Consider the following 13,607-nt stretch of genomic DNA (forward strand, 5'->3'; position numbering starts at 1 on the left):
TAACTAGAAACGATGGTAAGTGGAAGATGCAAGTTGAAAAGGAAAAAAAAGAGTTACCTTCCTCTCCACTATCTATCTGCTGTCAAAATCATCAGCAGCTCTAACTTCCCAATCTTTTTAGGGATTAACACAGGAGCTTTAATGGAGTTTGAAGTATATGGTGACTCCAATACCATCAGAGCGAACCATTGTGAGGACTGACATCTATTATAAAAGCATTAAGAGACTGCCTTTGTGTAGGAGCTCTGCAGAAACCTAATACCACAAAACAAAGATATAAGGCTTTATAGCCTTTTCATTGTCTTTAGAGGCGTTGGCTGTGGAACAATTTGGATCATCAAATATATCATGTCATCTTGAGAAAAACAGGGCAATAGTATCTTCGTGGAACACAAAGAAAATGATATTAAAGAAAAAAATCCAAAGTACTTTTTTTTTCAGGATCATCACTATTGTTATTTTTGTCCTTTTAACTGTATATGGACTATTGTTGGATTGTGTTTTTTCTTTTTTTCTTTTTATTTTACACTGATTTTCTAAAAAGTGGGTAAAAATCCAACTAAATATTTAAGATGAGTAAATCATTTAACTTACAACTGCTTTTCTTTTCCTAAGGTATATTGAGTTTTGTGGTTAATTCATTTCTGTGCTTAGGGAACTTTTGGCCTTGGAGAAATCTGTCTGGGGATTTCTCATGCTCCAGAATCTTGCCAAGAATCTTGACCTGAGGCTTGCTGATGCACAAACGCCAATATGTGCCACCTCCCCATCCGGCCTAGTCTACATGTCCAACCTGCTGCCTCTGTTTCTTCAGCTTGTCCCACCATTTTTGCGATAGCAAATCTCCAGAGAGCAGTTTGTTGGCCTGCTAAATAACCTGAAAAACCTCGGTGGACCACTCCATCTTGTTCCACCATGCACGTAATCCTGCACAGCCCCGCACACAGCACTGGAGCACGGCCCCAGCACTCCTGCTCCCCTTTTGCCCAGCAGCTCTCGTATAGTCCTGCTGCACCCTGGTCTCCTCAGCACACCGCTAGACAGGCTACATGCAAAGGCTTCATCTTCCCTCTCTGCCCTGTCAAAACCAATGCTGTGCAGCAACTCTCCCGATTCTTTTCAGTCCTTGCTCAGCTTCTAGCTCAGCTCTATCCTCCTGCTACCTCCTCACTCCCTGCCCTGTCCCCAGCAAGCTTGCCACGCCTGCAGCTCCAGTGTGGGATAGATAGGCTATGGTGAAAGCTGCTAAAAATGTCTTCTTTTCTCTCTTTATCCTTGCTTCCTTGTCATTCACTGGGGTTCAGGCCTGCTTTTGCAAAATGTTGATGAAATTTGGAGATGAAGAAGATGGGCAGTGCCAAACTTGCTTCCCAGAGACTTAGGTCTGTATCTGCTTATCGCAGCTTGTGCAGACCTGCCTCCCCACATGGGCAGCCTGTCTGGTCTCCCACAAGAGAAAGAGGACAAGTATTGCTTGTGAGAGACCAGCCAGGGAAAAAAGACACAGTTAGCACCCACCCGTGCACCCTCTGCTGTTCTCTTTCAGCGAGGTCTCACTTCCCCTTCACCAGCTTGCTGGTGCAGCAGAGGGTGGGGGATCACAGCGGCAGGGCTCAGCCTCTCCTGCCTCTTTGCTGCTGGGTTGCATAGGCACAAACATCAGCCCTGGAGGTGCTTCCCGGCCTGCAGAGAGGGGAGGAGTTCCTGCAGCAAATGTGCCACATTGCTCTCTGCTCCTCCCAGCAGGATGGGATAGCAGGAGAAGGAGCCGAGGCAGCCAGCTAGGAGCTAGGAGCCAGTCTAACTGGGGACGAGGAGCGTGGCCAAGCTACCTGGTTGAGCATCAGGAGCTGAACAGAGGAGGCTAGGCACAGGGGTGCCAGCAGCTGCTCATGGGTCTCCAGGCTCGCCAGCAAGGAAGCCCTGTTCAGCAGGCACCTGCTTTAATTCCTTATTAACTGAACACAACCACGCTGGTGCTACTATAGTAAACGTCAATAGGCAATGGAAAGGGAAATAGGGACAAAACAACAAAAGTAATGTTAAGCTACCCTGAGCTTCTTGAACATGAGCCTTTTGGGGGAGCAACCGAGGGACTAATAACAATGTTCTGCAGGACAACCTGAATTCTGTGTGCAAAACCCAAGTGGCACCCATGGGGTCTGGTGTCCAACCTGCTGGTCAGAGCAGGCCATAGTGCCAGACATGTGAAGATGTCGATGTGGCACATCTGACTTGTTTAGAAAACCTGTCAGACTAAGTAACAGAAAAATGTGTGTTCTAGCTTTTGAAATGCACTTTATTTATGTATTTGATTATAAGTTCAGCCACATCACACAATGCTTGGCAAAACCAAAAAAAGAGCCATAAAATCAGGTACTTCACTCTCCTCTAAAGATTTCCATCAAAAATGTGACAATGCCAAGTAAACTGATGTGGGTGGGGTGAAGACAGCATAATAAATAATAGAAGTTGTAATTAATCAGAGTCCGTAGATAATCTAAATACTTGAGCCATAAAGATATTGGAAAGAAATTAGCTCTGTCCGTATCTCAGGACTACATATCTCACAGCTGTGTTGCTATCAAGAAAGAGTGTTCTGTACAAATAGCTGTGCAGAACTGCTGCACTCTCAATGTATGCCATAGTCCAATAAGGTCTCCTAGAACCAACAATTAATTAGGTATTAATTTTTTTGCATTGTTGTGGGATAGAAGGCCTAGTTAAATAATTACTGGACTCCATTGTATTTTCTTACACGGCTTTCATCAAGCCTTTCACTTCTCTTTGCTTCCTCAAGGCTAATCCGAGGAATATTAAGAGTATGACTAGTCTGAAATTCAGAGGAGTCCATTTTTGCTAATCCTATAGTAGGTCAAACATATGGGGAAATAAACTGCAGCATCAGCCTTTTATCTAACTCAGAAAAACTGCATCCCTAAATATTAATTTTCATCCCCAAGCTTTGTGAGCGTGTGGCAGTATTGAAAAATGTATTTTTTTCCAAGCTACTTGAAACGAAATCCTTTGCTTTTGCCATATAGCAGCTGTTATAAAGTCCTTATCTCCTGCATCACGTTAATTTAGCCTACAATAGAGCCACCTCCTTCTGTGCCATTTTGGCAAGCATTTACATCAGCCACAGATTCAAGTCCAGCAAGCCTAGCAATGAAGAGCTCCATGGACTTTTCCCTTCAAATTAGATGATAGGCAAGTTCCAGAAAACTGTTGTCTTTGTTTTGGCCAATAAATCCCGTTTTAGTTAATCCAAGTATTTTAATCCTAGTGTGGTACTGTATTATCTGTGATCAGTGCTTCAAAGGCAGCATTAGGACTGCCTAGTGAGGGCTGCAGAGCTCTTCATTGAAGCACAAACAGCTTTTTCCCAGCCCGATTCGGAAGTAGTCTTCTTGGCTTCTGCTCCTAGCTGTTCTGAACACCTCTTGTGAATGTGAGTCCGTTTGTGAGAACTGGACAGCTGTGTATGGTAAAGGTTTCTAGGAGGACCCTTCTCTAAACAGGTCACAGAAGTTTCTACCAGGGGCTTGGAGTTTCCGGAAGACAATTGCTGGCATTAGAGGAAAGGCAGAGTCAGTACCTCATCCTTCCTGAGGACAGTAGCATCATTTTTCCTCCAAGACTGTCAGAAATTATGTTAAAAAAAATGAGAGCAGCTTGCGAGCGAGGAGGCAGCTATCTATCCAGAACATGCCGGGAGAGCAGGAGTTTCTCAGCATCCTGCAGCTAGTTGCCTTTCACTCTGCTAGAGAGGGGAAAAGCAGTACCCTGGCTCTCCCGCAGCATCCTGTGGTTGGAGGCATGGGAATATATGTTTGTAACATGGGTTTATGCTGGGGAAATGCTGAAGTGGTATTGCAGATTGGGATACAGAGGTGCTGACATTTCCTAAGTGTAGCCTATGTAAGAGATGCAGAGAGACAAGGATGGGAGGAGTTACTTCAAATACGGTGCCGAGTAAGCCTCTCACTCCGCGCTGATTTGCAGCAGCAGAGCTGGGCTGCGTTGGCTGGTCACGGTTCTTTCACCCAGAGTGAAAGCAATAAGTACCTGGCAGTCAGGGAGAAGCCTAGGTAATGAAAGAGACGAGGAACAGGCTCATTTCTTCTGCTTCATTTGAGTGGTTGAGAGCAGCTGTCCTTCGTGTCCCACTGGCTTGGAGCAGTAGGGAATATTTGCAAAGTCACCTTGAGCTGCTGCTGAGCTCCCAGAATGTGGCTTTGTGCTTACTGTTATGCTGACAGCTGAAGTGTGCGGCAGAGCAAGGGCTGCAGATCCACCACAGTTCGGCAACCCCTTTAAACATTGAACAGATACGTCGCTCTAAATCTGAAGTGGGTTTTGCTGCTTTTATTGTTTTTACTACCTACAATTAGGTATATATTGGCTATTGCAAGTAGTAAGTTGTACCCATCCCTCCAGTGCAGGATGCTTCAAAAATGCAGTGGTGATAAAGCATCTGTCATGCAGGAAGAGCACCAGAATCCGAGCCCATTGGGAACTGTGCCGGGAGCAGCACTGTGTGTGGGATGTTTGCTGCCAGGCGTGCACTGCCCCACACACGGCCCCACTGTGGATGCAGCCCTGTGCCTCCCCGGCCGAGTTCCCCACCTTCCAGTCCTTGGAAGAAGCAAAGGAAAGCAAGGCCATGGAAATAATGAAGGGAGTGGCTCTTTACACAGGCATTATTACTGTTTCTACAACAACTCCTTGAGAAGACCAGGTGCATCTGCTGAGTCCCTTTCCCAAGGCCATTTGTGATGTTAAATGAGTTTCATTCCTTACATGCCGAATTTTATTTTCTTTATCCTAAGTGTTCTTATTTTCAGTGATTTATCTTGTGTGAACTCACCAGGCAAACTGTTCTCATTTTGCTGGGAGTGTTGAGGGCGCCGCATATCATTTGTAAATCCTCTAAGTGGAGACCAGCAGCAATGTGGATCATGGTCTGGAAGCCAGCAGCTGTCGGAGATTTTCTTATATTTGTGTTAATCCTTCCTTACAAAATGTGCATGTGCTATGGAATTGCTTTAGTAGGTATGCAGGGGAAGCCAAGGCACTTGGCAGGTACCCGGAATTAGAGGACATTTTAAACAATGTTTAACTTTTCCTTTCCCCCTCAGTTCTGACTTTTTTTGGCTTTTTTTTTTTCCCTGTGGACCATTACGTATATGAACCATTCATTTTGTTCATGCTTGCCATTTCATCCTTTCAGTTGGTTTTATACTGTAGAAGTACATGAGATGGAAAAGATTTACTTAGTGAAACAATAAAGCAATATTTTTTTGCTATGCTAATAACGTATTTGACAAGTTGCCTCCAATTACAGTTTTGCGTTCCCTTAGGAAAAAAAAAATCTTCTCCCTCACCTGTTTTGAGCCTAGTTCTGAATACAACGTAGACATTAATCTGTCAGTAAAAGACTAAGCTCACAAGACAAACAAATGGTGATGTACCATGACTTGAAGATACATCTCTAGAGGTGAGGCTGGCTCTCTTAAAGTCAAAGCAACTACCCAAAGTTAAGCTGCACTGTGTAATTCAAACTCCATTTAATAGCTTTTTTTCTTTGCTTTTTTTTTTTGTGGTCTCTTACATGTGTGTGGTAAAACAAATATGTTCGCAGTTAGGGCAAGACGACATTGTCCTCAATTCCCCATTATATAGCTGTTCTCAAACATATCCCTTCCAAAGTAAAAGTAAAGATTTACCATCAATCATACCATAAGAAATATTTGTCAGAATGGACTTTTTTCCTCTCCAAAAATTAAAAAGTGGAGAAGAAAGCACCACATCTTTTCTGAATTTAAAAAAAAAAAAAAGTGAACTGAATTTTAGTTGCAGAAAAACAGCAATTAAATCTTTCAAATAACTTCTAAATAGGTTTTCTTCAGAAAAGCTTACAGAAAAAAAATGTACCACATCCTACCCAGCAGAAATCTGTTTGAGTATTACTGATATCTGAAAAGTAATAGTGCTCACAGATTTAATATCTCCTGTAGCATGTGGATTTGTCTGGGAATCCTTTCAGGCACTAGGCTTGCTCAGTGGGAACCCCTCTTTGGTCTTTCCCAGACTCAGGCTTTTACCAAGTACTGAAGCAAAACCAGCCTCTCCCTCAAACTGAAGATAAATGATTTCTCTGGTGAGTTCCCACAGATTTCTGCGGATTTTGTGAACTGTGCCCTGTGCCCAGAGGCTGCACTCCCACTGGTCTCACCTCTGTCGAGGAGAGGAGAAGCATGCAACAAAATGTTGCTGGCATTTTTAGGTGAGAGATTTTCTCTGCAAGATTCACAGTCCCAGTGCCAGAGTCCTGAGGAATAGCTAGTATTTTTGAACACTTCCAGTTTGAAGAGATACCAGCAGCTGAAACCCCACTGTAAACAAACAGCAGTGGATGTTAGTGCCTTGTAAAACATGAATCACATCTTGGGAATAACAAAATAAGAGACATCAATGGATCTGACTCCCCTCTTTTGAGATAAAAGACAACCTTCTAGGATCTGCCTGGCCCTTCCTGAGACCAAAGCACAGGAAGCAGAGCATGTACAGTCCTTAAATGAACAACTGCTGGACAAATATTTCATAAATAAAGAAAAGTTTTAACCTGTCCCACTGAATCTGGTTAGTGAGTTGGCCCAGATAGGATTGAGAAGAACGTTTTACAAAGCTGGCAATGCATTCATGTGTGGGACTTGGTACTGTGCACCTGGGTCTTGTGGGCAGGGATAAATTCGATGGGGAGGGTGGTGGGCAAACAAAGAGGATGTTTCTCAAAACCAGGATTGGGTATCCAGTGCCTGGCAGGCAGGTGGGAGCAGGGAGCTAGGGCAGAGGGAGGAGAAGCTGACCTTGCAAAGGTTTGGAACCCTAGAAATGGTCTTGCTACCCCTTCCCTCTCCCCTCTCCATCACCTCACACTGCACTCAAAAAACCCCCAAATCCCACTTGAACTTTCACTCCAAACCCTTGAGGGAAGGAGCCAGCAGTGGGTGCTGAGGGAAGGGTCTGTGCCAGTGCTCAGCCGCGTGCTGCCATTGGGTCAGGGCAGGGCACTTGCTGTGCCCAGCTTGCAGCGAGTCCAGGCGGGACGTGTAGTCCCACATCAGCAGCTGGTAGCTGTTGATCTTGGCCTGATCCAGCTGCCTCACTGACGTGTCTGTCCTGCGGGTGCTGAAACTCAGACTCAATCCTAGGATGCAAACAGGTATTGCACCATGGAAAGCCATATAGCATTGGAAAGTTAACAAACTCCTTCATTAAGGACTCTGCAAAGAGGAGGGTGCTTTGGCAACATGCAGCATGGCCTCTGTTTAGGTCAAGTGAGTCACAATTGCTGTAGGTAGCAATTTATTTGGCATTACCCATCACTTACTTACCGGACTTGCAAAGGAACTTTGAAATGCTGAAAATGAGAAAGGGGGAGCCATTTAGCCAACATTCTTGTGCGAACAGTGCTTTGACCTATTGCAGGTAGGCTGTTACTGTTCTAGCACAATGACCGTCATGATAGAAAGAAAATGCCAGACATATTAAGAGGTCTCCAGGCTTCTGGAAAATGACTTTGATCCCACAGGCTAGATTTTGACTTGTGGCACAGCTATGAGTAATGGACTGCACTGCTGCCAGCACAGCCCCTAGGTACACGGTGATTCAAAGTTATCCTTACAATCCAAGTTCAAATGCAGCTTTAATTTGTGCAAGGTACAGATGACATCTTAAAATCCAACTAGCTGTTACAGCCAGCCCTTTATAAGACTGAGGAGTTTATTGCTGCAGCAAAATCCCTCATCAACCTGTAACTTATTGTCAGTGTGATTTTGCACCGTCAAACTACAGCTGACACACACACATCAATTAGGAAGTGATAAGCTATAAATTAAATGAATCACTTGCAAGAGAAGACATAATAAATCTGTCAAGCTATTAAGCTTGTCCACAAACAGCACCAAAACTGAGACAGTTTTCTCTGTAGCCAAGGGCTCTTCACTGCAACTTAAGTATGGGAGTGTCACAAATACACAGCTGCTTGTAAACTGAACTCTATGGTCTTCAACTCTGAGAAAACAAGTGAACAAACGTTTTCAGGAGGAAGATACCTGTTCAGTGCCAGTTTAAATTCCTACAAATAGGATTGCCAAAAAAAAAAAACCACCTTCAGTGTGATTTCCAGAAAGGGCAGCTGGCTGAGAAATAGGCATATGCATGAAGAACAGCTGCTTACTTTGAGGAAGAGGAAAGTGTCTGATTGCTGTCTGATCTTCTGCAAGGACTGAAGATGCTGCACAGTGTCTGTAGTGGGTTTACGTGGCAAGGTTTTGGTAGCAGGGGGCCATAGGGGTGGCTTCTGTGAGAAGGATCTAGAAGCTGCCCCATGTTTGGTAAGGGCCCCACTGCTGACCAGAGTTGAGCCAATAAGTGATGTTGTTTTGCGCCTCTGTGAGAGCATATTTAAGTCAGGGAAAAAAAATGCTGCACTACACAGCAGCTGGGAGAGTGAGAGGAGTGAGGAACAGCCTTGCAGGTGCCAAGGTCAGTGAAGAAGGAGGGGGAGAGGTGCTCCAGGCACCAGAGCAGAAGTCCCCTGCGGCCTGTGGTGAGGACCATGGTGAAGCAGGCTGTCCCCCTGCAGCCCATGGAGTACCGCGGTGGAGCAGGGTTCCACACTGCAGCCCGTGGAGGAGACCACGGTGCAGCAGGTGGACCTGCACCGACGGAGACTGCAACCTGTGGAAGACCCCTGCCAGAGCAGATTCCGGGCCGGACCTGTAGCCTGTGGAGAGGAGACCATGCAGGAGCAGGTGACCTGGCAGGAGCTGCTGCCCGTGGGGGATCCAGGTTGGAGCAGTTTGCTCCTGAGGGATGGACCCCGTGGTACAGACCCATATCTGGAGCAGTTCTTGAAGAGCTGCTGCCTGTGGGCAGCCCACGCCAGATCAGTTCAGCAAAGACTGCATCCCATGGGAGGGACCCCACAGCACAGAGGACGAGAGTGACCAAGAAGGAGCGGCGGCAAAGAAGCGCTATAGACTGACCATAACCCCCATTCCCCCGTTCCCCTGCGCCACTCAGGGGGAGAAGGTGGAAGAGGGTGGATGGGGGGGGAGGGAGAAGGTGCTTTTGATTTCTTTCCTTTGTTTCTCGCTTCTCTAGCTTGTTAGTAATAGGCAATAAATCCTACTGTCTCCCTACACTGAGTCTGTTTTGCCCGTCACAATAATTACTGTGCGATCTCCTCATCCTTATCTCAATCCTTGAACACTTTTCATTGTATTTTCTCCCCGTTCCTCTTTGAGGAGGGGGAGTGAGAGAGCAGTTATGGTGGAGCTCGGCCTCCCAACCGAGTAAAACCACCACAGCCTCACCTCTCTTCTGTTCCATTTCCTTCTTCAGTTTGACAATATCTGCCAGTTGTGATTCCTCAATGGATTGAATGTCACTGAGGATCTTCTCTTTCTCATTTATCTGTGTCTTCATCTCTTTGAACAGCTTTTGCAGCTGAGAATTCCCTCTTTTTGTATTGGTCTAAATGAACAGATAACAAAATGGTGCAGTGGCTCAGGAGCTCAACACTTCAGTGCTGAGTCTCTATTAATTAGGCTTGTATCTGACCTTTACACTGGCTTTAGAAAGAAGCATATAATAAGTGTTTGTTTAGACTATTGGATTAAACAGAGAGGTATGAAAATTATCCTGCTATAGTAACAATATCAGACAAAATTCAGCTAGCAATGTGAGAATCATATTGGTAAGCACTGAAAAGCCCACTTTATTTATTTTTGTATACTTTTATTTAAAGGATAGAAAACTGTAAAATATATATAATATTATGTACAAACTGTAAAGTGCAAATGACTGAAGTCAACCACAAAAAATGGTGGTTTCCCAGCTGGTTCTTTCTATGGAGCTATTGGGAAGTCATGAGAAACTTGACTTCTGGTAGTTTATTACATCAGTGTTTTCCCTACTTTGGATGGTACCTCTTCCTATTTATCTGTTTCTCTAATTGTAGTTATAGTCCAAGAAGCTAGGCATCAAGATGACACTTGAATTTTCCTCCTGATTTGATTGCTGTTCTAGCTAGAAATTTCTATGTTCCTTGCTTAACATATTTATTCTACAGGTCTAATAATAATAATAGCCGGTATTTTTCATAAGGAGCATTCCTCCTAATGAATTAATTATTGTGAGTGAGCCATGCTAGATCCTGAGACCTTAATACATGTAAGTGAAAATGCAGTAGAGTTGTGGGCTATTGATTTGACTGTTCTCCAGGGGGTTGAGATGGGATGAGGAAGGCAGCCCACAGCAGTGCAGTCAGTGGAGGTCACCTGCTGCCAGTCAGCCTTGCACAGGCAGTCTTTGTCCCCTCCTAACACAGCCACAGCATCCTTCTACAGCCCTGGCTTGAAACTGCTGTCACAGAGCAGTCCCAAGACCACCATCAGCTGCACAGACCTATACTGGGCTGTGCCTGATAATTTTATCAATTATTGGAGTATCTTTGCAGGTGCAACTCCCAGAACAACTTGCTGAAGGTGACGTCCACTGGTTTCTTAGACCATCACTTATCTCTTAGAAAACACGGAGGGAAGATGCTCTGAATTAGCTGTGACCTGGGCTCAAACCTTGAGCTGATTCTCATTTCGCTGAAGCTTCCCAATGGCGATAGCTAGAGCATTTTTATGTTCCCACAGCTGATTCATAGTGCAGGACAGGACATCCTCATAGGAGGAAAAAGGAACACTGAACTTTGTAACATGGAAGCAGCATGAATAGTTTTAAAACAAACTGGCCATTCATGGAGGTGGCAAAATGGCAAGCGTACCTTTTACCTGCCTGCTGTCCTCAGCACCAGTGTCTTTACAGTGAGCCCTACTATAAACTGTGTTTACTTGCCTCCTCATAAAGATAGGACATAAATGCAAAACCAATGTAATTCTTGAAGTCTTTCAAGCCAATGTTTAATTTTTATGTGTGACTTTGTATGTGGTAGGTTAATAGATAAATAACTTTCCCTTTGAATAAGTAAATTTCACTTTAAATGAATAAATCACACTTTATCCATTTAAATTCTGTTCCTGCCAATCTTCGTGTGTGCCTAATGTGATCCAAATCCTTGGTTTTCATATCTGTCAGCATTTGTGGCATCTGAGGGTAAGGTAATAAGCAACCATCTTTTCAGGAGATCAGCAGAATACTGGTACTTACTCACCCAGCTGTTTATTTTAGAAGATATTACAGTAAGTGAGTGCTATTATAACATATGATAGCATAATATCATACTTTGGCCACTTTGGATCAGCTGTCCTGGGTCTGTCCCCTCCCAGCTCCTGCTGCACCCCTAAGCCTGCCCGCTGGCAGGACGGAGCGAGAAGCTGAAAATCCTTGGCTTAGTGTAAGCACTGCTCTACAACAATTAAAACATCAGCATGTTATCAGCACTCTTCTCATCCTAATCCAAAACATAGCACCCTACCAGCTACTAGGAGGAAAATTAACTCTATCCCAACTGAAACCAGGACATATATCCACCCCTTATTCCATATCATTTACGTCATGCTCAGGTTACACTCTTTCCAATACATTCTAATTAATCACCATTTTCATCTATAGTATATAACAATCATGGTAGTGATGACATACAGTATTATATAATAATTAACATAATACAGTTCAACTCATGGGCTATTCTCAGCCAGTATTAAATCCCCTTGAGGTACACACCGGACCTCCCCATTCTTTTGCATTACCCACCAAGTGCATCCAGGTCCCTGAGGAAAAGCAATCCCACGAATGGGTTTGCCTTTTCCTGAGGCAGGAGTAGCCCAGACTGTTTTACCCAGTGTGTTTCTTACGTGCACTATAGGAACGTTATCCCCTTCTACAGTACGTAGTAGGTTTGATTGGGCAGGTCCAGCTCGGTTGGCAGATCCCCTAGTATTGACTAACCAGGTGGCCTTTGCCAAATGTGTGTCCCAATTTTTGAATGTCCCAGCACCCATTGCTGTCAGGGGTGACGTTAGAGCTCTTTCGTCAGGGATGAGACAGTCTGGATATTGCTGCCTAGCTCTGGTGCCTTGGATGCTGGTTACTCCTCACCTGCCTCTAGCAGTGTTTTCACACCTCCAGCACCCATTAATGGCCTCAACAGGCACACATACCAGATTCTTATGCCTCTTGAATAAAAATGGTACCAGAAGGTTCAGGTTTTCCACAAAATATTTGTCATAGCTGGAAAGTTTTAGCTTTTGAAAAATTCAAAGCCAAATAATCAAATCTAACTAAATAATCAAATCTAACTAAATCTAACTCCTTACACCAAAAACCTTTTGCAAACCTCGCCCCGTTTCCCTTTGGTGGCCAGAAACGCCTCCACGCTGCTGCACAGCTGGAAGTCCTCGTGCAGCTCCAGGATGGGCCCAGCTGGACCTTGCGCAGAGGGCAGGGGTACGGGGCCTGGGACTGCTGCTGGGCACTGAGCGCCTCCTGGATGCACTGCTCGCAGAAGCTGTGACCACAGCTGAGTGACACAGGGCTCCTGTGCAGGCAGATGGGACAGCAGAGTTCCTCCTCCAGGCTGCAACACTTTCTACGTTCTTCCTTAGCTTTTGCCGTGGCCACATCAACGTGTTTGTCAGCCCGCCAGAAACGAAACCGAAAGGCCGCCCGTGGCTCGGCGCCAGGTGGAGGCCTAGCCCGGAGGCTGCTGGCCCTGCCTCCTGCTCCGTGAGGGAAGGCCGGCAGCCGCCCTGCTCCCATGCTCCTCCTGGGCCAGGGAAGCTTCTGCAGACGTGGCCTGGGACCGACATTTCACCTGCCACCCTCTGCCCGGGTGAACCTGGGATGGGCCGAGTCTGGGCCTGGCTGGCGTAGGCCTGGAGTTTCCCATTTTGTCATGTTCATAGCAGCTGAAAGCACTCCCCTGGAGGTAAAAAAGGGAGAACCCAGGGTAAAGTTTTATCCTGGGAGTCGTTGAGGCTGCTCTCCTACCTCCATCTGGCTGGCAGAGGTTCTGAAAGGCACCCCAGGGTAGGAACATCCCTGTGCTGTGCTGCCAGCCTTGTTCTCCTTGTAAGGAATGGTCCAGCAATTCGTGCCACTAAGGGGTTTGAAGGGTTAACATGGAGGCCTGGGTTTAGGCGAGAAGAGAACAAAGGGATTTCTTCAGAGAAAAACTGCTGACTTTGCACGGATGTGCAGTAACTTCTGACAGCCGGCCAAGAGACCACTAGATAAGGAGGAAGAATATGAGCCTCCCTGTCTGAGCGGCCCCCGAAAGACTAACAGAGACTGATAAGCAGGTGCACCTGGGAGGACTTCGGATTCGGGAAACCAATTGTAATAACCTTGCCTCTTTTAGAAGTAGTAATAAATATGTATTAGCCTAGGAGTATAAAAAATTAGCTGCCTTACGTAACGGGTGTGCGTCCTGGTGGAGCAGAGACTCCCAGCACACCCAGCGCTGTTTGCTTGCCTCTATTCATTTAATAAATTGTAAACTTTGATTGTAACCCTATTTGGGACTCAGTCATTTATAACATCCTCACATCGCACTTTTATCTCCCGAAAGTCGGCAGAGCATC

Source organism: Anser cygnoides, chromosome 14, assembly GCF_040182565.1.
Source record: "Anser cygnoides isolate HZ-2024a breed goose chromosome 14, Taihu_goose_T2T_genome, whole genome shotgun sequence".
NCBI classification, from domain to species: domain Eukaryota; kingdom Metazoa; phylum Chordata; class Aves; order Anseriformes; family Anatidae; genus Anser; species Anser cygnoides.